We start from the raw sequence: 22,503 nt of genomic DNA on the forward strand, positions 1-22,503 counted from the left end.
CTTGCTAGTTCACCTAGCAAAAGCACATTACTAATACAAGAGGGGAAAACAAAAAAAACACCCATAAAATCACCTGTGTAGTCTTCACAAATCCCTAAGGAAGGTGATCTCCAGACCTTTTAGGACACATCTGCAGCCAGAGAAAAGCACCTTCACCCACCCTTCAGCATAGTCCCTAGTAAGGGACCTTCTAGGGCCTGAGTGTGGGTATAAATAGGCTCCAACATAAGTGGCATGATGCATAACAGCTGAGCTCTGGCCCCAGCACCAACAGCCGTCAGCTGCTCTCCCACCTTGCTCCCTACTTTCAACATTCATTCAAGAAACACTGATTTTATTAAATCAAGTCTTATGTGGAATTCTATGTTATCTATAAAAAGTTGTGGAAACTCCATCCATGCATTCACAAGAAAAGAGGGAAAAAGTTTGAATATACTTGAGGGTATATTTCTGAACATTTCTGTAATTTTGGGACTCGACTTTTACATGGCACTTCAGCTGATGGCACTTCTGAAAATGAATGACTGCTATTCAGAGCACTCAATGTTGTATCAAGCAGTTTCTTGATAGGAGCTGTTCGGTTTCAGGTTACTAACTCCCACGATATTTGATGTTTCATTTAGAACTGGAGTTCCTAGAGAAACAAATGGTTGTATGAGAAGCCTTTATTCTGTGGATCTGTAAAGTAATCTTAAAACACATGATAACAAAGAAAATCTTGAAAATGTGGGGTCTCTGTGGGGTCACCCTAAGGTCACAACCCCCAGCAAGTAAATAGAACATTTCATATATTTTTATAAATCTCAGAGGGTTTATTGTGGAGTTTTTTGGGAAATTGAAGCTAATACCTGCACATTTTTTTCTTCAAATACCTGTGAAACAGAATGCTATGTTTATCTCACCATTATGTGAGATGTATTCATTCAAATCCAGTGCATATTTGGTTTTCCAGATACTATCAATGATATGTGAATAAAAAAGGCCCAGGAAATCAGATTTCGGGCTGATGGCAATAGGAGCTTCAGCCTCTTTCTGCTTTTAGTCTGATGATCACAGTGGACAAATAGATGGTGGCAATACAATTTGGAACAGGTATTAAAAATAAGGAGAAGAAAGCTCTGGGGAGCCAGATGGCAGGAAGTGAAGTAATGGGTAAATAAAAAGAAACAAGTGCCCTGACATGGGGGAAGAACAGCACGTCACCATGATCGATTGGCTCAAAGTGACAGACTCATCGGACATAGAAAGATGCCTCAGCAAGACGGAGTTTAACTAAGTGGGCAGATACAAGGTCCCTAGCTATAAAGCAGATTTGCCAAATTGCCTTTGATTTATAATATTTATGAGCTTAAAAAGGATGTAAAATATTTGTACTTTTTTTTTTTTTTCTTCTTCCCCCAAACAGAATAACCATAAATAATGCAGGAAAAGCTGAGTTCAGCAGTGTGGGAAGCGGCACCCACCTGAACGTGAGATGATGAATGTGAGATTTGGGCATGTGGCATCGGGTCTGTGTAGAGTGAGACTTTAAGGACAAATCACAGCATGCAGGGCAGAAAACTTTTATCTAAGTAGCCCGATATTGCTGTGCTCATCATCTCTTGTCTCCTACAGACAGAATCCTTCTGCAGGGTGTTTGCACAGTACCTTCCCTGCTGTGTCCGAACACCAACACTTGATTTGAGACCAGCAGAAATTGCTGTGTGGGACTAAAAGGGGGGAGGTCCCTATCTAGTTCAATAACCACTCTTGATACTGGACAGCAGTGGATGCTCAGAGCAGACAGTGTAAAAGACCTTGCATTAAGTTGATGCAAGATAATCAGCCACCACATTAGGTTTCATCTTGACCTGAAAATCAGAGTATAGATTAGGCTGTGAAGCCTGAGGTTAAACAACCCTTGCAGAAATGCTATTAGCAATTACAGTTAAACAAAGATAGTTCTGTCATCCAGTCTGCGCATGAAACTTTTAAAATCCTTGTCTCTGTGGCCATGAGTCCCACAGTACTATAAATCACTTCACAGAAAAAAGCATTTCCTATGAATTTGCTGTCTAACATAATAAAATATCTCTTGAATGTCATGTCCCCTTTTTATGTGTCTCTCTTGAAATTTTAAATTATTTTCCTTCCTGCTGGAGTCGGGCTATTGTTTCATCTTTAAAAGCTTCTTGCCTGATTTTCAGAAGTGCTGAGCACCCACAAATGGAGTCAATGGGTTTTGTAAATGTTCACAATGTTTTTCAGACCAAGGCATATTCTTTATGTTTAGCCAGTTCAATGATGCTGTTGATTTGAGGATCATACCTAGGGAATACATGCTTCATGAAAGGATATGGGATCTGCTCTGAAGAAGCCTTTAAAGAATTAAAACCAAAAATGGATCCAAAATCCAGTTGCTGGTTCTCCAGCTAACAACTTACCTTCTGCAGCCCTAAGCAGTATTTAATCTTCTGAAGAATAATTACTGCTTGTAAACATGTTAGCGAGAACAAAACAAGATTGGCCGAGAATCCATATGTTACAATTATTGGGTCTTGCTGTGGTAATGTGGGTGGGCTGAAGGCTGAATTTTCAAAGAAAAGATGCACGGGGAGAGAGAGAGCAGGAGTGCAGTTGAACCAGGCGCAGCGCTGAGGCTGTTCTGTATCTGAACTTACTCAATGGAAGTAAAATATTTTGCTTATAAAGAATTTTCATAAACATGTCTTAGGATGTGTATTAGAGGTACGTCTTAGGATGTGCATTAGGAGTAAGCTAAACAAGATGGTATAAACACAGGAATGGCCTGTAATAGGAGAATGAATGGCCTGCCTCTGCTTCCTCCAGCAGCCAGCGCCCAGGCTGCTGCACGACTGCCTCCACCTCCTCCTTGCCAAGGGCACCAACCTGCACGGATCTGGCCCCTTGGCCAGCGTTTAAACCCAGGAGATGCCTAAATACAGGAGCACGTGGCCAATTTGAGGGTCCCGTTTTTAAAAATGTCTTAAACTTGCTATAGCATGAAGTTCTCTTCAGCTAAAATGAAAAGGGGCAGAGCTACCTCAAGGGATGTCTCGATGCCAAAAATGTCTAAAAGTTTCTCAGCCATGGAAAGAATAAATCAAATGAGCAAGGAGATTTTTAATGGGTTTACTGTTATGTGGGTATCCAAAGCATCCTGCCAAGATTTTAAAGGCATTTGAGCATTGGCAGGTACAGATAAGCAGGTAACAGGGCATTCACAATAGTCCAGGCAGGGCAGGTGCCTAATTCCCATCAAAATTCAGAAACATCTCAAAATTTGTTTCCCTTTAATTTTATCTTCCAGTCTCAATACCCATTAAACCCTGACTTTGGCAAACCTCAGCTAGGAAAATCAGATGGTCAGCATTTAAAATCTGATAGATGCCTAAATATAGACTCTAATGCCTAATTTGAGACTTCCACTAAACTTGTTTTAAAACTACTACCACATCTAACCTATACAAAGGCACAAATGCATGCAGAATAATAATAATTGAATTCAAATGCTTTCATCCAGATAAAGTGCAGCAATTGAATTAAAATCTGCAAGGATTTTTGGAGCCAGGGTGGACAGTGTAAGTTATAATCAAGTTTACTGTATAAAGCACTAATTATACATCCATGGTATTCATCAGGCTAAAATGTTTCCTGTATGATGCAAAAAAGTATGGTAAAGATTAAATTAATCACGCATTTTATAGATGAAACTATGTTTCTAATATTTTGTAACTAACAATAACTTTAAAGAGTGACTGTAAATATATAGTGTTTTGGAACCTTAAGAGATTAAAATAAATAACATATGGACCCAAATCATCTGTGAGGCCTGTATTACGGTTTTGCTAACATCACTTTTAAAAGTACGATACTTTACTGACAAGTAAGGCTAGCAAAAAAGCCAGTTCAATATAAGCTCAGTAATATTGGCTAGAAAAGGACTTTTTACTAGTGAAACTGGGAACGGATTTAAGCTAAATTGACAACAAGCCAATACAGCCTGTGCTAGCAAGGCTCAATGGTACTGAAGCAGTACGGTGTCTGGCGTTGCTGCTATTAGCAAAAGTGCAAGGAATAAATAGCTGTGCACTCTCAGCTGTCAGCACTATCCATTGAAATGATACAAAATAGGCGAGAAAAAAAACTTGTTTTATCTAACTCCCACTTCCGTATTTGCAACTCCATCCCTGTGCTTTCAAGCAGGTTGCATGGCTGGGAAACTCAGCAGCCTGCCTGGCGCAGCCAGATGGGCTCCCTTCACAGGGTGGGCTCCCGTGGCAGGGTGGGCTCCTGCAGCCAAGGCAGGTCCCCTTGCCCCATAGAAAGGCAAGTCGTGAACTTCAGCACAGTCCTAGCGAGGACAGACACGGTGCTCACTTTCTCTGCCTCATCCTCAGCTGTGCGTTAATGTAATTTCCTCATCATGGGCAGCTTCTGGGCAACATGTGACAAACACATTAGAAGAGGGGGCTAGTAAATGAAACAACCCAAAGGTTGTTTTCTCGACAGAGTAATTAATTTCGACTATTATTTTTTGAAAGGGTGGCTCCACTCTGTTCTATGCCTGTGGAGAAAGCTGATGAAGGGTAACAGCAGCTGTGGAAAGCATTCACACTCCGATAGCATGGCTGTGGCATCCCCAGTGAAAGCACCACCATGTAATGAACAGGGAATTTCCATGTGGTAGTAAACAAATAATATCTATGTGAAGATACTCTATGTGAAGTCACTCTTATACTACTTTTCTTTTTCTTTTTTTTACCCCTTCCCTGTTTATTTTGTGGCCTCAGACTCATTAAGCTCCCCTTTTTGTCTTTCTGCTTGGTCTCATAGGCTGCATCACTAACAACTTGGTGCTATTTAGTTTTATTTGCTCTTAAAATGAACAAGGCATTCTTAGGATGTGTTATGTGATACTACTGTTTTGTTACTTCCCCTGGATAATAAACAGTCTGGAAATTAATGATTTATAAAGGGTTAGTGTTTGTGTGACAGAAACTAGGACAAGTGGCTTGATTCTGATCCCGTTTGTGCCTGTAACTCCAAATATTTTAATGAGTCACTTCTAATTTACATTTATTCAGAATCCTGTCCAATGCACTTCTTTTAACCCAAACAAGTCACACAAACATTTAGCATTAATGCAATGGCCACTGATGAAGAAACCTAGTGGAAGTCATCACTATATTTTCTTTGCTATGAAATATACACACAGCTGAACTGTGTTACAGAGGCACAATTCTGCACGGTAAACTCCAGTCAAGCCTTGTTTGTTGTACAAATAAGCTTCAGCCCTCCAAGATTTAGGAGGACGCGGTATCAGCCCCTTGCACAATGCTGCTGGGAGGCTCTTCTCCCATGGGCTCAGCCGTCAGCTGCACGTCACGGGCTATGACCAACCTTATCTGCAGTTTCATGTTACAGAGACTTTTGAGGCTGTTGTGGTTTCCAATAATCCAGGAATCCCTCTGCCTTTTTTTTTTTTTTTTTTTTTTTTAACTTCTCTTCTCTGTACCACAGTCCTTTTTGTGTTGGTCCATCTTCTTGGGTGACCAGTCTGTGATCCAGTTCAGGGATGTGATCTAACTTAAACAGTAAAAAAAAAAAAAAAAAAGCAGGTGGAGAGCCAGCTTGGGAAGGGTACTGGGGAAAACTGGGGAAGGTGTAACTCGGCAAGAAGAGTTTAGGCCAGTCCTATCACCAACCCCTTTCTGTCATGAAAGCTTGAATCATAGAACCATTAAGGTTGGAAAAGACCTCCAAGATCATCTAGGCCAACCATCCCCCTAACCTCCCACTCACGGATGCCACAGATATCCCTCTGAGCAGTTATCAAGCTGTGTCAAACGCAGCCAGGAATATACTACATAACACAGAAGGTTTGATCTTGCAATAAAACTTAATCACCTATTACTGTAAAATGGCATTACACTGAAAAGATAAGCTTATTCACATCTGCTTGTGTCCTTGAGTACAATTGCCTGGTCTTGATTTAGCTTTTGTCGAACTGGACAAGCCCTCCCCTGGCTGTATATAGAATATTCTCTATTTAATGGGAAGATACTCAAGCATACCCTTAATAAATAAAAATGAGTAATTCTAAGTGATGCAGCAAAAATTTTGGAGGTCACCACTAAAAATCAAGCTTTGCTAAGAATGCCTGTTGCTCCAGCTGAATTGTGGAACAACTTCATGGACTAAGAAAAGATTCTTTTTATAAGCTGTGCACCTGCACAAATGTCATTAAAAATCCAAACAGAAATACTAGAAAGCAGTTCTCATGCAAGCTCACCAACACTTTCATGACACACGTATAAGTCCCAGGCTAAGCACGCGGGATATATAACACCCTCACACAATGGGCTTTTGTTAATGAGCTCAGGAGAGGCTCCAATGTAATTTACCATACAATGGTGCAGTGTGAGAGATGTGCAAATCTGTAAACACCCCCCCAGTGTTTTCTGGGTTTGAAACAGCACAGTAAGATCACATAACCTAAACTGCAGATGTAGGAGCAGAATGGGCATTTCAGCCACCCCCAGCTCCATTACTGAGACTCTGGGTCAATGTCTTTAAAATACTTCCAGCGTCATGGATCAGTGGCTACGTGAAAAGGAATAACATGAGTATTACGTGTGGGGTTTTGCTTGCATGCACCTATAAAGCATGCTGGTAAGGCTCATGTCTCTCATGGACTTCCTGAGAATGGCACACGAATGGGGGTCCCTCTCTCATCGCCCTTTTCTGCAGGAAACTCACCGTAGGGAGACCTGAACAAACGTAGGAGTTCTGGAAGCAAAATGCCTGGGAATTGAAAGAAGGAAAGGTGTTATGAAAATTGTAAATCATTACTGTATTTTTCTAGAAGATTAATGTCAGATCCTCAAGAAAAAGGCATGTCTACAGGCTGCTAATTTATTACCAGTAAAGCTTGATTTAATAAACTTGTGGTAAATATTTTCTGCTTTTAAGACCCTTTAAGGCTTTAAAGCCTCCCATTTGCTTTAGGTCCCTAGGGATGTTGGTGCCAATGAGACATGTTTCATTAATTACGTTGCACAAATAAGCCAAATATTGCACAAATGTGTGTAGCAACATTGTGAGGAATGCAGCAAGGACTCTGCCCAGCTTCACACAGAGCAGAGCCGCCCAGCTGGGTGCTCTTTTGAAGAGCCACGGCCTGAAGCACATGCCTGGGACCTGTCCACACCCCAATGTTTTATTTTACTGTTTGGGCCAGCACAGAACTGCCAATAGATTTCTCTCTGGAATCCCCAAACACGCCTTTCCCTGTGCGTGGCCCTATTAAAATAGGAATAGAAAGAAAAAAGTGTGCTGCAGAGACATCACAGATCCCTCAAGTCTCATTCGGTTGGGAATTACGCAAATGTTGTGAGGTACCAGAGGATGTTGAAGCCTGAGGTTACATCCCCGTAGCTGTCTTTTCCTGGCACAGACTGGAGCAGGGCTTCTTGCTGCAAGGAGCCTGGAGGGGAGATGTGCTTGGGTCAGGTTCACAGCTCTTCGGTGCTGGGAAATGAAAATAACAGTGATGTGAGTGAGTCTGCTGCAAGAAAACTGAATATACCAGGGAAAGGGAAGAACCAGAGATGTTTCACAGCTATTAGTAAAAGGTGACTGAAGCCACATGGCGACTGCACCTTTCAGAATGAAGACTGTCACAAGAGCTACCAGCAAGATGATTTTCCCAGAAGGGCACACTGGGTAGAAATTCTTATTTTGATTCTCACCTTACCTTTTTCCTTGCATAACTCACACACAGACCGGCAAGGAGACACGTCTTGTCTGGGCAGGTGAAAGCCTCCTGTTAAACAGGCAGTCAATAAACTTTAAAGCTGAAGATAAACTTTGACCAGTCTCTCTCTAAACCACCTATCCTCATAGCCTGTATTTTCATGGTAGCTGAGAGGGAAAATGAGCAAAAACTCTACAGTAATTGGAAAATGGGAAGATGCTGTTTGACTGGCTGGACATGAGCAATTACAAGAGCACACTGAAGTACTTTAGCTGAGGGAGGCCTTAAGAGCACACGTTGACAGTGTGCCATATGTCAGGGCGCGTGCTGCTTTATATTACTTGGTGCAGCTTTGTGAAGGAACTGTACTTGGCTTGTATATGAATTTTAAATGAATTGTTAACACATTTTATGAATCTGGTAAAGGGGTGCTGAGGTGGGAGAGCGCACATGTCTATTCTGCAAGATGAAGTAAATAAATCATGACTTTCACAAGATAAAACTTTATTGAGCAGCAATAAACAACAGAAATACTTCTAGCAGCATTTAAAGCCACGTAAAAGAGAGCACAAAGGGCTGACTGCCTCGAGTACATACGCTTGTAACAGCTTGCATAGCACTGATGAGAGAGAAGGTGCTTTGCTGGAGGAGGGGGGCACAGACCTGTCTGGGGGGATTGCACACTGGCTGCTGTGTTGTAACTTCCCGAGCCTTTGGTCCCCAACACCTTTCAGCCTCTGCATTTGTTGCTCACAGCACCTACAACATTTTGGTACCTTTCCCTAGACATAACCCTTCTCTCACTTTGCCTTTCCCCACAATAAATTCCCCTGCTCCTTGTCCCAAGTATGGGGACAAGGACACTGTGCCCACTGTGCTGCCGTCCTGCCTGGATCCACACTGAGCACATGGAGAATGCATCCTCCAGAATAACACACTCAAAGCCAGTAAGCTGACATTTGACCAAAAAATGAGGAAAATTCCTAACTTTTTATCTTAAAGTTCTTCATACAAGTACCTCTATGCTTGTTAGTGTATTTGGCCATTCATAGTAGAGGGGGGTAAGAACCATCTTCTGGGTCCTCTGCACTAAGGGATGGGCCCAGGAACATCTTGGGCAACATGTATAGAAATGGCATCCCAAATTTTTCTTAACGTGCAGGTGACTGACGTGTTGCTGCACATGAAGCATTAGAGAACCAGAGGAGAAAACTGCCTGAATTGGTATCAACACGCTCTGGCAGCTACCTCACTTGTGTGGTGTGGACCAATGTCCTACCATAAAGAAGAAAGGCACCCTTTTTAGAAGTATTTGCTCAGCTTTAAAAAACATCAGTAGGGAATTCGGACTCTGAAAAGAGCTCCTTCTGCTATTCCCACAAGGTAATTTATGCCAAATCCTCTCAGACAGCAACAGCTTCCTTCTTTCTGCAGAAAGTGACCAAATAATTTACCTGGACTCTCCAAACTGGAAAACAGTAGTTCTGCATTATTGGCATCAGTGCTGTAGATTTACTTTACCATTTTATTCATGAAAACCTCCAAGTCTAAATTATCAGTTACCAGATTGCTTGCAGGACTACTGAATGCTGTTTGCATCTCAGGCACTCTTTCAGCCTCTCTGTTCACAGTGCATTGGTTTATGCTGCTGGAAGCCCCCTGGGCTTGGCCTGCCCTGTCACGGTGGCTTGTAGTATTTGCTTTTGTCTACAACTATCACTACCTATTTGTTAAATAAAACAGCTATGTAAAAAGAGGCACCTTCTTCTCTGCTTGTATGTTCCTCTGTCATTTAGAGAAGAAAGGAAGGGGGCTGTGGAGTGGTATTTTGGGAAATGTGTAACATGGTACCTGCCTGAACATCTTCCCCTTCTTCACCCAGCCCTGTGTCAGAGTTGCTCTGGGTTTCTCTTGGAAGTGCACTGAATGAGCCCCCAGCTTCCACAGGCTCCTCACCTGGGAGTGCTGCTGAGACTCGTGCCCTGCAGACACACAAAGCTTGTAGGATCAGCCACAAGACCCATGCTGTCTGGGTTGTCCCCAGAGCCCTACCTTTCCTCAGGTCAGCTCCTCCGCTGCACTCTGGCCTGTGCACTTCTCCATCTGTCCCCTGTAAATTCGGCTCTTCACATGCTTCGGATGTTCAGCAGGTTTGTTCTGCCCTAGGTGGAAGACTGAGGTCCAAATGCAGCTTGAACTGGGGCCACTGTGGTCTTCCTGCAGGGCTGCGAGAGGAATTACAAGGCAGACAGGCAATGCAATGCTTGGAAGTTTTAAAGAGATAGGGCTGATCTCCACTCATTGTGAGTATGGGCAGCTGGGATCAAAATTTATACCAGAGCATTTTCTGTCATTTCTCTGGAATGCAGCTTGTACTAGGAGATAATGAAGAGCCTGTACAGTACACTTGGTGGGTGGAGCAGGCTCTGTACAGGCCTTGTGCGATCGTCAGAAGTAATTTCATTTGACCACCAGGAACATCAACTTTTACTGGGAGGAATTAAGCCAAGTATGAGTATATGCAAAAACACCTCCACTTCAGACATATCGTACCAGTCAAGCCTGGCTGCCCTGCCTTCTTAAAGAGCTTAACTCCAAATACAACTACAGTGAGGGTATTCAAGTTAAGATATTACAATGAGAGAGAACAGATCTCCTTAATCAGGGGATTACTGCACAGAAGGATCCCCCCTCCCCCCAATATTAAGGCAAAGTACAAAAGATACTTATCTAAACTTACCCAAACAGCTTTCAGTTCAAAATCTTATGTAAACAGGTCTTTATAAAGTGACAAATATCATCATGCTTCCCCCAGCACTCTCAGATTTATCAATAAGTAGTTCACTAAATTTGTATGTCCAACTGTGACCCAATGGAATCAATGGCAACATTTCCACCAAACCTGATGGGACCAGGATTTCAGTATGCAATTTGTGAAATTAAGAACATCAAGCTGTAGGGCTCTGTTTTGGTTTTGCTCCAGAACTACATTCTGTTCCAATATTTTTCTTTTCATAGATACAAGGATGATTATAGCTGGTCAAAACTGGCAAATGAAACAAAACAAAACAAATTTCTCTTATACAAAGACAATACTTTATGTTCCCAGGAAAATTTAATGTTTAATGCTACTACTGCCCTATCCCAGCTCAGGCACTTGGTAAAGAAAAGAGTAACTTTCTTCATCCCAAAAGATTCTGGGTTCCCAGAGGAATTCCCTTAAACCTCAGTCTTCCAGAGATAACCACAGAAGAGGAGCAATGAATCACTCCTCTCAGGAAAAAAAGTTTTTCAGAGTAATAAAGTGTTTTTTTTTTTTTTTTTTTTTTTAAAGGGAAAAAAAAGTCACTTGCCTGATTGATCCCTTTTGGTTCAAGTGGAACAAAACCTCTTACAATGGGACAGCCTTACTTTTCCTCTAGTGTGCTCACTGCAGCCCAATAAATCTGTTCTTTGGTGTGCCCATAATACCACCAGCTGATCAAGGCTCAGCTGAGTGTTGTATGCTCGGTGACAATGTAACAGGGATCCATGCTAAGTAATATCCTATATACATGACAGTAATCCTCCCTCCATACAGGCATTTTTAAACCATCTTGATATAGAATTAAAAGAGAGATGCAAAAAGAGGTGAAATTATTCAGGATATACAATGGAGGAATTTTATTACCAAACTGACTGCATTATAAATCAAGTGCTCTGTAAATGCAATAAAACAATTGTTTAGTCTGCATGATTCATACCACAAACCTCAGTATTCTGTGTTTTGATCTTATTGCAGCAATAAACTGTCTAGACAGCAATTAACAAACTGTTTTTTCTTCAGATGTTTGGAGTGCCTTTGCTGCCTGATCGGCACTCAGAAATACAGGGCTTTTTCTTCTATTCCTATTAATTATCAGGTTGATCAAGAAGCACGGTTAGCCATTCTCTGTAATTGTACAACATTTCTCTTTAAGTGAATTGCTATAGGAAAAATACCGATAATATTGTTTTTCATTAGTACTAAGTAGCTAAGATAAAGATTTATTTTGCCATGGTGGTCTAGAATGAGCTTTAAACTATAATTTATACTGAGAAATAGCATGCCATTTTAGGCCCTGATTCAACAAACTACTTACTCATGTGCCCAACTTGAAGCATGTGAGTAATCCCGGCAGAACATGTGTGTTCAAATTTTGGTGTGTGACTCAGTATGTTCCTGAAAAATGATAATGAAATTACAGAGGGGTTTATAGAAGGCTAAACAGAACTGTATTTTCCACAGTGGCCATGCAGGTGAACGTTTCCCTTTCAGGAATGATTTAGGGTGTGAGAAGAGGCTAAACGAGGACGAGCAGGGGCTGCAGGACGTTTGTTCAGCACAAACACCGACGCTGTAAACACGTGGTTCCTGTGTGTTTATGCTCACAGAGACAGCTCACACCCCACATCGTCTCCCTCGCTTTGCGAAGCCGATGCAACTCTATAAAATTTAAGGCAGATGAACAGAGACAGTCCCTGACGTTTGCCTGGTATAAGGCAGCCAAGCAGTGTGCCGGTGGCTTCCAGGAGCAGCTGAAAGCTCGACAGCCACCCAGGCCTTGCTGGACAGCTCCTGCCTGGCGCCCGGGAAGCTGGGCTGTGCCGTGCCGTGCCAGCGTTCCACTGGCAGCTGCAAGAGAATCTAGATGGAGGGAAAGGTAGCGAGGGTGCTCTGCTTCTGTGAATTTACAGAAAGAATTCCATAGGATTGGCAGTACTTTGAACGCAAAGAATAAATGTGAGGTCTCAAAAGCAAAATGAAGAAATTCGCTTTGAAGCTTATTTTCAGAAGTTACTTGAATAGTAGTACTTCTTTCAAGAAAAAAGTGCAGGTCTTTTAAAAGTGTTTTCTTTTACTCCCTATCTTCACTGTAGAAGGGGGAAATGAGAAAAAAAAGAAAGAAAAGAAAGGGAAAGAGAAGAAAGGAAAAACTAGAGTCTGATCTAATTTGATCATCATTTTTATGGAAAAATAACGAATTTCCACTTGAAAGGGAACTTTTAAATGAAATTCACAGAGGTTCACAGTTTTCATTTGCAGTGTTTCTAACACTTCTGGAGTACTGTTTTGTACCTGCAGAAGCAGAATATTTTATCTCCATGTAAGAGAAAATACTGCAGGTCTGCTCCTGGTAAACAGTGCATAAAAGATGCTTGCTGAGCTGACCAGCGGGAGCAATGCGAGTGGTATTTTTTACGAGAAACAGGGTGTGTACCTGAGAAATGAGATGAAACTTGTGAAACAATTCTTAGAGCATTGTATGAAGTACTACAAGGCATTGAATTTGTTAATAATATCTATACTCCGCAGAGTTTAAAAAGGAGTAACAAACCTGTCATCCATATTATAAGGAGACAGTTCTAGTGCAGATGCTAAGGGCTCAAAATGCCTCAGCGGGTGCCTCAGTTATGTACCTACCTGTTGTTGGCCCTTATTTCATTCAACAAAACAACAACAAAACATACTACCAGCACCACCACAAACTAGATACTGGAAATGGCTGGAAAAGCTGTGAGAAAGTGTTATAGAAAAATGGCTTTTACTGGTTTTAGAAAAAATCAGAACTCATAGAGGTAAGATTACATCTTTAATTGAACTCCATGGATGTAATTTGGTTACTTTCCATTCTGAAATGATGCCCTAGGAATAGATGTGTTTACCTTGGAGATGATGTTATTTGTAGCTGATTCTATGGTAGATCACAGTTCAAGAGCAGATCACTCTATATTTAGGAAGTTTCCATGGCTTGTCCTGTCATTTCAAGCAGGCCATTTCTGCAACCAATTGGCTGGCACAACTGTGCCACTAGTAAAATATTTAGATGGTATTTTCTTCCAGGGGAAAAAAAAAAAAGCTAAAAGTGACACATAATGAAGTTTGAGTACACGCACTGAGGGTGAGGCCAGCAAGGAACCCCAGAGCTTCACCATCTTGTTTCATCAAGCAATGTCACAGTAGCTGGGGAAAAGAAGTTTCTGTGATAGGAGGGCACACATCTTACAAGTTATCGATTGAATAATTGATAAGTCCTGCAAGCAGCAGTTGCAGTGGACAAATGTGGACGTCAGGATTTGTCTGCTATATCTGGAAGGGCTGAAGCAGATGGGAGACTGAGTGTGACCCTGGGAAGTGTGGGCACTGCTATGGGAGTCAATAAGTGCCCCATAATCCACTGACAAATACTTGCTATGTTTGTTTGGTTTTTAAATTTCAAAGAGTTTTGCTTAAAGAGTTGTACACCATTTATAAAATCCAACTCTTGGTTCAGCTCCTTTTTTTCTTGAAAATAAACTCATTCCTTTGGAAGGCTTGAAAAGGAAGCTTGCTTTCATTCTAATTTGGTTTCTGTCTATTATGTATGAACACTGGGCAGATTTACCAGGGTTGCCCATGAAGACAGACAGACCTGAAGCTTTGATATATTTTCCCTGGAGAAATATATTTGTCTTGAGAGGGAAGAAAAAAAAAAAAAAAAGGCACATATAAAGATCTGTGCAGACTTTTCAAAGTTATTAGGAAACATGCCCAGTTGGTCAAATCAAATTCTGAGGATGCTAACCTTGGCAGTGTCCCTTTAAATTAATTTTGCAGTCTGGAAACACACAAAAAAGATGTTTTAACAGATTTGTTATCTGAACGAGAAATAGTGGCAAGGCTGGAGTTTGCTGCCCTGCATGGCCCGTGTCGTGCTAGGGAAGGAAGTCCCTGAGGGCTCTGTACAGGGCCTGCCAACTGCACCCTCTGCCACCCGCCCATGTCACCCGGCCTGGGCAAGGAGGACAAAAGCAGAGCGGCTGGGAGGCTGGTGGTGAAAACTCCTTTGCTTTATGACATTTGCTGGCAGCAGTGGCACATGAAACACAAACACCAGGTTCATTTCACCATGCTGGTGGGGTCTCCTCCGGTAGGGCAAACTGGGAGGGTGCTGAGGCTCTGCCACCAGTCCCCTCTCACAGGATGCCCCTTGGCCTCCCAGCCTCCACCCAACAGCCCAAGAGTTGATGCTGATGCCATGCTGAGTGGTCTTTGCACTGGAAAGGATCAGAAACTCAAGACCCTTCAGTTCTGGGGTGGTGATTTGCAGTTGGGGGCTGCCTGAGGGGTTCTCAGTGATGGACAGTGATGGACAACAGAGAGGCAAGGGCAGGCTGCAGAGGCACATCCAGGTGGCCACTCATCCCCTTCCTTGAGGGCATGAATCTGCCCATGGATTCTATCCACACCAATGTGCTCCTGAACGGTGAATCTCTGTCAGGCTTCAGGACATTAGCTCATCTAACTGTGCAACCCAACGAGGCACTACATAATATTCATGAGGATATGCTAGCACTTTCAAAATATATTTTTAAAGACAAATCAATATTTTAAGTCTGATTTTCAGGTTTCCCCCCTCCTTTTTTTTTTTTTTTTTTTAAATCTTGGGCATGAAAACACATTTTCTCTGTCCTCTTGTAATTTTTGCTTTGGCTTTAAAAGATGTACAGAGAGTAAAGGCTGTGCTGATGAGTCTTAGGAAGGTGGGCGGAAGGCAGGGGAAGAAAAAAAAAAAGTGATTTGTCTTTTGTGCTACAGCACTGAAACTGCTGCCTGTAATACTGCAGCCAGGCATGCTTTGTATGGCCAAACAGCAAAATAGTGGCATTGTTAAGCTGGATTGCTGAATTTCATTAGTGTTTCCCTCCCCCCCCCTTTTTTTTTTTACTCAGTGGTAAAATCATGTTTTTACAGGAACACGAAAAAATAGCCTTGTTTAACTATTTTTCAAGATTTTTTGTTTGTTTGTTTTGTAGAAGCACAGAACAGCTTCTGCAAGAGGGAGATGCTGATTCCTCTTTGCTTGCTGTAACTCTTTGACAAACTACATGCAGCTGTTGCATGTTTATTTTTTTCTCTTTTAAATTATTTATTGTTAACTAATACTGGGTCTTTTAAATAAATAGCACTTCTGGCACTAGTTGTGCAACCCAGGAAATATTTAGGAAAATAGGAAAAAGATGACCAAAAAAAATAATGAAAAACAAAAGCACTCCACAGTCATTTCTTCATGGAAAAAATACCAGGACCACAGAAGTTGTTTAAAACAGAAATATGACATTCCACAAGACTCACCTGCTTTACTGTTTTACTCCAGACTCTGAATTCAGATCAATTTCTTCCAAATGTTCCAACTATTTTCCAAAGCGAGCCTGAACTCACTGAAAAGCAAAACTTGAGACCAGAAAGTCCCCTCTTAACTCATGGCATTGCTCACACTTTTGCAGGCAAATCAAGGAAAAAAATAGTTTAACCTGGTTTTGATTGTGAAATCAGGTGATCATCATTTATTTTGATAACTATAACTCTGAGGATTAGCTTTCCTTTAGACTTCGGGGATTTAAGTGGTTAAAAGCCCACGTTGATCAGCCCCTGGCAGAAGGCTGTAATGAATGCCAATCTCCCCAAATCAAGTTTTACATAGCTCTCAATATAGCCTTCGAGAAAGAAAGGCAAAACAAAAGCTTAAAATTTAAATATTCCAAATACGTTTTGTTACATTTTCTTCAAGCTAATGCTGCCAAACAGTGAATCTAATTAACTGGACACAGGAGGGCCTTTATGAATGGAATGTAACATAACCATACAAAGTAATCTTGTTACATTGCAACAAGAGGTTAAATACCACTTCCTGCTATGTAGTAGCTGTTAAGTATAGTATTGATGAAAAATATGCTAATAACACCTCCTGAAAAGAATAGCTTAGTTCTTGTTAGCTAATCTCTGCAAGCTGTTTGGTAAGCTTCTTTTGTGCTATGGTTATATCACATGCACATCAAGCACAACTATTCTGTTATGTCTATCACCCTGTTTTAAACTGCGTGATTGTGTTTTTTTTTTCTCTCTCTCTCTTTCTCTCTTCTTTCTTTTTTTTTTTTTTTCCCCATAGGGAAGGTTTACATCTGTATACATATAAATATAGATGCACACAAATAGCCAGCATTCTGACCTGCTCCACAACACCCTTCCTACCCCCTTCTCTGCCTTCCTCTGCAGGAGCTCAGTATGCAAGGAGCTGCCAGATGCGCTGGAACCAGCTGTAGCACAGAGGAAAGATAGTTTGAAACAATGGCTTGTGTTCAGAACATAGTTTTTGCTGAAAATCTCCAAAATTTCACTTAGGGCTATGCTGGGATTTATTTATTTTATTTTTCAGATTTATACAGAGAAATGAGAATCTGTCCTTTCACCTGCAAGGCAACAGAAATCTGCTTATAAATTATTGCTGTTCGCATCTGGGGGATAATTATTAGTCAAAGCTCACAGTTAAACCCGAAATTTTAACTTAGGAATAATGTCAGAAATGCTAACTGTTTTAACTCAGAGCAGCTGGATTGGATTTTCACAGTCACTGAACTGATTTGCAGCTGTATTAGTCTATCAGCATCTTTCATTAGGTGTCTCTCACACAGGCAGGGACATCATGCTAAGCCCCTGTGTTCCTTCTGTGCATGGGCCCATCTTTATCTGGAGAGTAATGTTCTGTTTTCTTTTCTCCCTCTTCATTTCCATAAACAATATGCACAATTCTCTGAGCCATTCAGTCTGCAAATAAAGGCAGAGGGCTAAGTAAATTTGCTTCACACCAATTATTTTTGTGAGGTCACTGAGTTAAGCATTAAAGAATACTGCTGTGGATGAGCACTCGGGAACAGTATGATTTGTGCTATGAACTGGACAAAAGCACTCAGTGCACAGCAGAATACGACATTTATTGGGAAGCTTTGTTCCACGAGCTAACAGAAGAATAATCCTTCTCTTTTAACAACTCCGAATTACTCATTTTACCACATAACCCAGCTGCACTGTAAGTCACTTTTATAAGTCACAGCATAGAAAAGAAAGTGAAAGATGTGTGATTTCAGAAAAAAAATAAAAATTGATTGCTCGGTTCAGTCGTAAGCTGTTTTGCTTCTATGCACAGCGTGAGGGTGAGTAGTCGTCAAATTATTGTGTTGTGTTTTTATGCAAATAAAATTACAGAAGGAAAGAACATTTTTAAATAATCAGAAGCCAAGTGAGGAGCCAAGAATCCAGCTGTTGCAAATTTGCATAGCTTTATTGTCACACTTCTTACAACCGCTTGCACCAGCAAGAGTCTGGCCCTGGGTCTGACTGTTTACTATGTACGGCTGGCTTGTGAGCAGTAAGTAACTGTGACAAAATGCTCTGCACATGGGTAATTGCTGATGATTACATTTCAGACAAAGGACTCCAGCGTTAACAAAACAGCAAGGCAATATTTCCCCGATGGAAGAAAAATTATACTGCAGTTATATTGCTATTAATGGAAGAAGTGAGTCAAAGTCACTCTACTGATTTTAAGACGTGAGGCCAGAATCAGACCTTGACATTTCAAGGGATTTCAAAAATCAAAGAGAAAAATATGATTGTGTCTGAAAAAAAAAAAAAGTAGATATTGGGCATAGGCAAGAATCAATTGAAATTTGATCTGGAGTCACTGCAGGACCGCATACTTTATCAGCCCCCCTAGCAGACAGGAGTAAAAAGTAGTACCCATGCTGGCACCTTTAGTAAGAGTAAGTTACTTTATTTTTGGAAACTTTGTTCTCTTACAGTAGAACATAAGTGACTATTATGTGTACCAATAAAAGGAAGGCAATCAAATTACACACGTTTGATTATTTAGTCAAAAATAGCTTGTAAATTATACATCCAAATCCAAATCAAGCATGTGGCATGTCCTTTGAAACCAGATGAAAAGCTGAATGTAACAATGGCCTGAAATCTCATTGCCCGGCCCTCGTTGTGCCTTAATTCCTGCCCAGATGGTACCCAAAGCCATGGTCTGCAGAGAGGAGATGGCACTGCCTGGAAGGAGCAGAGGGAAGGCATGGATCTGATCCATCTCACATTGCTCCTGCTTCCTGGGGCTCTTCCTATCATGCTGCATCGTAAGTGTCCCAGAGGGTACAGAGCCACATGCCAAAATCAGGCCGTGAGCCACCTCCTTTTGGGCTGGAGGGCTTGGAGCTGGCTACAAATCCCCTTTATAGCAGCTTTGGGTTCATTCTGCTCTCTCTTTCTCTTTTTTACTGTTGCCAACTCAGCATCTGGGGGTGGCGTGCAGATATCCTCACCTGGCTGACTAGAGTAGAGAATTTCTTGTCAGAGGCAGAACAGTGTTTGGAGCCTTTTCTCCTTTTTCCTTTCTTTCCTGGTAATATGTTTATTCACCTATTGGCCAGTCACTGTATCAAGCTCACCTGAGTGCTTTAGTTAACCATCTAAATGACTTTTCCCTCTCCTTAAATATCATGCTTAAACTCTGTGTTCATTGTACACCCGAGGTGTGCTGAGATCATATGGTAAGACATGCAATGGAAATATCACAGTGGAGGATACTGTTCATTTTTTTCTTTTTAAATATTGTATTGAAAGAGAATATATTGCAAATAAAAGCTGTCTTAAAGACAGATTTTAATCTTGCACTAGTTTAATGCTTTCCTTGTTTTTATTAGCAAGTGATTATTGCTCTTTCAAAACAGGAAAAATTGCACTACCTTAAGGCCTCATTGGGTCATCCCTTTGTTCAGACAGTGAGAGTATCACTTAATTAAAGCCAAACAGACAAACCTATCCCTCACCCATTTACAGTATTTAAGTTAGTAAGGGCTGAAGCAGATCAATACGCATGAGTCTGGTAAAAGATGTCATTTTGCCATTTACAGGAAGAGACAGTACAATGAATGCAATATTTGCTCTTTTCTTGAGATGTCTGGGTGTCAACGATAACATCCAAGGTCTTTGCCTTTGTCACAAATATTTGATTGTCTTTTCAGCACCCTCAGTCAATAACAAACACCTCCGACACTCACTGGCTGCTGTCCATTTTCAAAGAGAAAACAATGCCAAGAACCACACATCCATCTGCTGCAGAAACTTGTGAAACTCTTTGTTTCATTTTTTCCCACTGTGCTGAATAACCCTCTTGTCCCATATGTCAGTGAATTTTAGTTCCTTTACACTTTCCAGATCTGTGTGGACCAGGCTAATACAACTAGCGCTGACAAATGGACCACTGCCTCCAGATATTAAGCATGAGCAGTGTCTGGAAAAAAAATAATATTAAGAATTCTGTAAGTTGATTAGTGCCTGCTTGGAATTTTGTGCTATTTATTCAGTCCTGGGAATGAATGGTGAATTTTACTTGCGTCATCTTCCTAATCTCCAGTGCTGCAGATCTGAATGACCATGCAGTGCACGCATGACGTTGCTGCTTTTAGGGAAAACAGAGTGTAAACAGGTCTGAAATTAAAATAGCAAATTCCACAGTTATGACTCCAGTAAAAGTTATTCAGGCATTTAAATAATGGGACTTCCTACTCCCCAGATATCTTCCTTTCTGAAGAATTGTCTCAGGAAGGGATAGCATCAGGGATCATAAATTGTCTTTTGGCTTTTCAACACTTTACAGGCTCCCATGCATCGCCAACAATAGGACTGGGGAATGACTCTTAACAGCTCATTAAGGCTGTTTTTGCCAAATGCAAATAATAAAAAGGCCTCTTAAGAGGCTGTCTCATTTTTATTCAGAAAAGCCTACTACAGAATATAAAAAGATGCCATAAAATGGAAATGCAATAGAAGACCCAGTGTAGTTATCTTTGGTGTCCTTTGAAAGATTTCCAGGCTAACTTCAAATCTCATGGGCATTTCTGGATGGATAGCTGAATGATTTTGCTATGTGAATAAGATGGTTAATTCAGTAGGGCACTTTAAAAATAAAAATAAAAAGAATAAGGTACACATGGGAACACATGGGTTTCTGAAGAGTAAGGGAGAGTGAAATAAACAGGAATGAGAATTTAGTGGACTTGCACCACATTTGCCACTTTTTTTTTATTTTTTTAAAAATATTAGTTCCCAATTCACTTCCCCTACTTTGGTCTTACTGTAGATCTGACTCTTGAGTGCTTTTGACCTTCCCACAGACAAAGGAAACATATCTTAGCTGCGCCTGAAATGCAATTTGGTTTCCTCAGACAAGAAATTTTCTTCCCATTCATAAGTGCTGGACTAGATTAGTGCAAGCAATGGTGAGAGCAGAACTTCAGAGTACTGCTGGAGTGTCAAGGCCAGTGCCCCCTCCAGTCACACCACCTCAGTGCCCCCGCTGTATTGATATTGCTGGGGAGGCTCACTCCCAGGTATCTCCCATAGCCTTCAGCATCACTGTGTCAGATATGACCCCCACAATCCTGTCCCAGGGGTTTACTGATTCCCAAGTTGGCAGTGGAAAGAGAAACATGTGCTGAGACCTGACAATTTCAGCTCTGATGTTTCTTCCTTTTCCTTCCCAGGTAGAAGCAGAATTCTGGCTTGATTAACCTATCATAATAGCACCCAGTTTCACAGGTTTTAAACACCTAAAGCATTCCTCAATTTTGCTGGGAGTCTGGGGGGACTTGAAAGCTTGTTACTTTTTAAAGTCAGATCTGCAGGTAGTCTATGGTAGGAATCACAATGATATCTGAAGATTGCAGTGGAGACTGCTTTACTGTCTAGTTTGCATGGACAGAAGTTTGGGATTCCTATAGATAAATCCCAGTCCACATAGGCACCAAAGTCACAGCTTGAATATGTCCGCTGACTTTGACTGACTGAGAAAATTACTCCAGCACAGCTCTGGAATAACTCAATGAAAAACTAACAGAATGATGACAATTTATATCAGCTGATGTTGAGTCCAATTGACTTACATGAGTGTCCAATATTGATGTATTCATAAAAGATTTAGGTTTACTCCTTTCCCTCCAAAAATATTTTTCTTATAAAGTGGGTTGGAAAAAAACATTTGTCATAAGCTGAGCATTTGTTTAAATCTGCTTTGTTTGAATACCACTAGGTATTCCTTATTTTATTATCATCATTGTTATTTATTATGTAACAACACTAGAAATTCCTCCAGTGAGAATCGAGCTGTCCATGTGGGAAACAAGTCTGTTATGAGAAGTCCCCCAGAAACATACTGGAGATTGCCACGTGGAGCCTGAAGTCTGCGGAATTAAGACTCTTAATAAATTTGTGGTACTCTCTTAAATCAAGGTTATGAATAACACGAAGATCACACTCAGTAACTTCCCTTGAGGAAAGATTGGAAAAAAAAATCAAAGAAACAAAATAAATAAAATCCCCTGGGTCTGCAAAACTGTGTGACCCATCTCTGGGCATCACTTCAGCCAGTGCTGACCCATATTATTTCCTATATCAGTTTCCTCAGTGCTTACCTTCATACAGCCTGAGCTAGTAGTATCAAATCTCCTGGTCTGAGGTTCCTGATAAGTACTGGGAGGAAAAAATAAAAAAAATAAAAAAATAAAAGAATAAGAAAGAGAAAGAATATCATTGGCTTTGGCCTTTTTTCCTCTGCTGTAAAACTAGAGGGGTCATTTCTGGCTCTGATGCAGTTGCTGATGTTATGCCACACGCAAGCTTATGATTTATTGCAGTTTTCACTACCTTGGCCTTTCAGAGTGGAAGGAACGGGCAGACTTGAGTTTTTTTAAAATGCAAATGAACCAGAACCTTGAGGGGCCTTGGACTATTTTCCTAGCTTCCTGATAGCCCATAAAAATGTGCCTCTAATATTTTGTTATGATGTGAGACCCCCAAGAAGCAGCATAATGAAAAATGGTGCTGAGTTCCTAAACACAGGAATCAA

General features: G+C 41.1%; 1 long non-coding RNA gene across 4 annotated transcripts; it reads right to left on the bottom strand.

Moving 5' to 3' along the window:
- Positions 1–4,775: 4,775 nt before the first annotated feature.
- Positions 4,776–16,053, bottom strand: LOC106019132 (uncharacterized). Of its 4 annotated transcripts, none has more exons than XR_003501475.3 (6): positions 15,894–16,053; positions 9,812–9,984; positions 7,760–7,828; positions 7,405–7,533; positions 6,763–6,807; positions 4,776–5,589 (listed from the first exon to the last, which is right to left on the bottom strand). It is a non-coding gene; the product is annotated as an uncharacterized lncRNA (long non-coding RNA). The 4 variants fall into 4 exon arrangements; XR_003501476.3 differs by having other exon boundaries at positions 7,755–7,828; XR_005260561.2 differs by lacking the exon at positions 7,760–7,828 and having other exon boundaries at positions 4,776–5,585; positions 15,894–16,052.
- Positions 16,054–22,503: the final 6,450 nt, after the last annotated feature.

Source organism: Anas platyrhynchos, chromosome 21, assembly GCF_047663525.1.
Source record: "Anas platyrhynchos isolate ZD024472 breed Pekin duck chromosome 21, IASCAAS_PekinDuck_T2T, whole genome shotgun sequence".
In the NCBI taxonomy this organism is placed as follows: domain Eukaryota; kingdom Metazoa; phylum Chordata; class Aves; order Anseriformes; family Anatidae; genus Anas; species Anas platyrhynchos.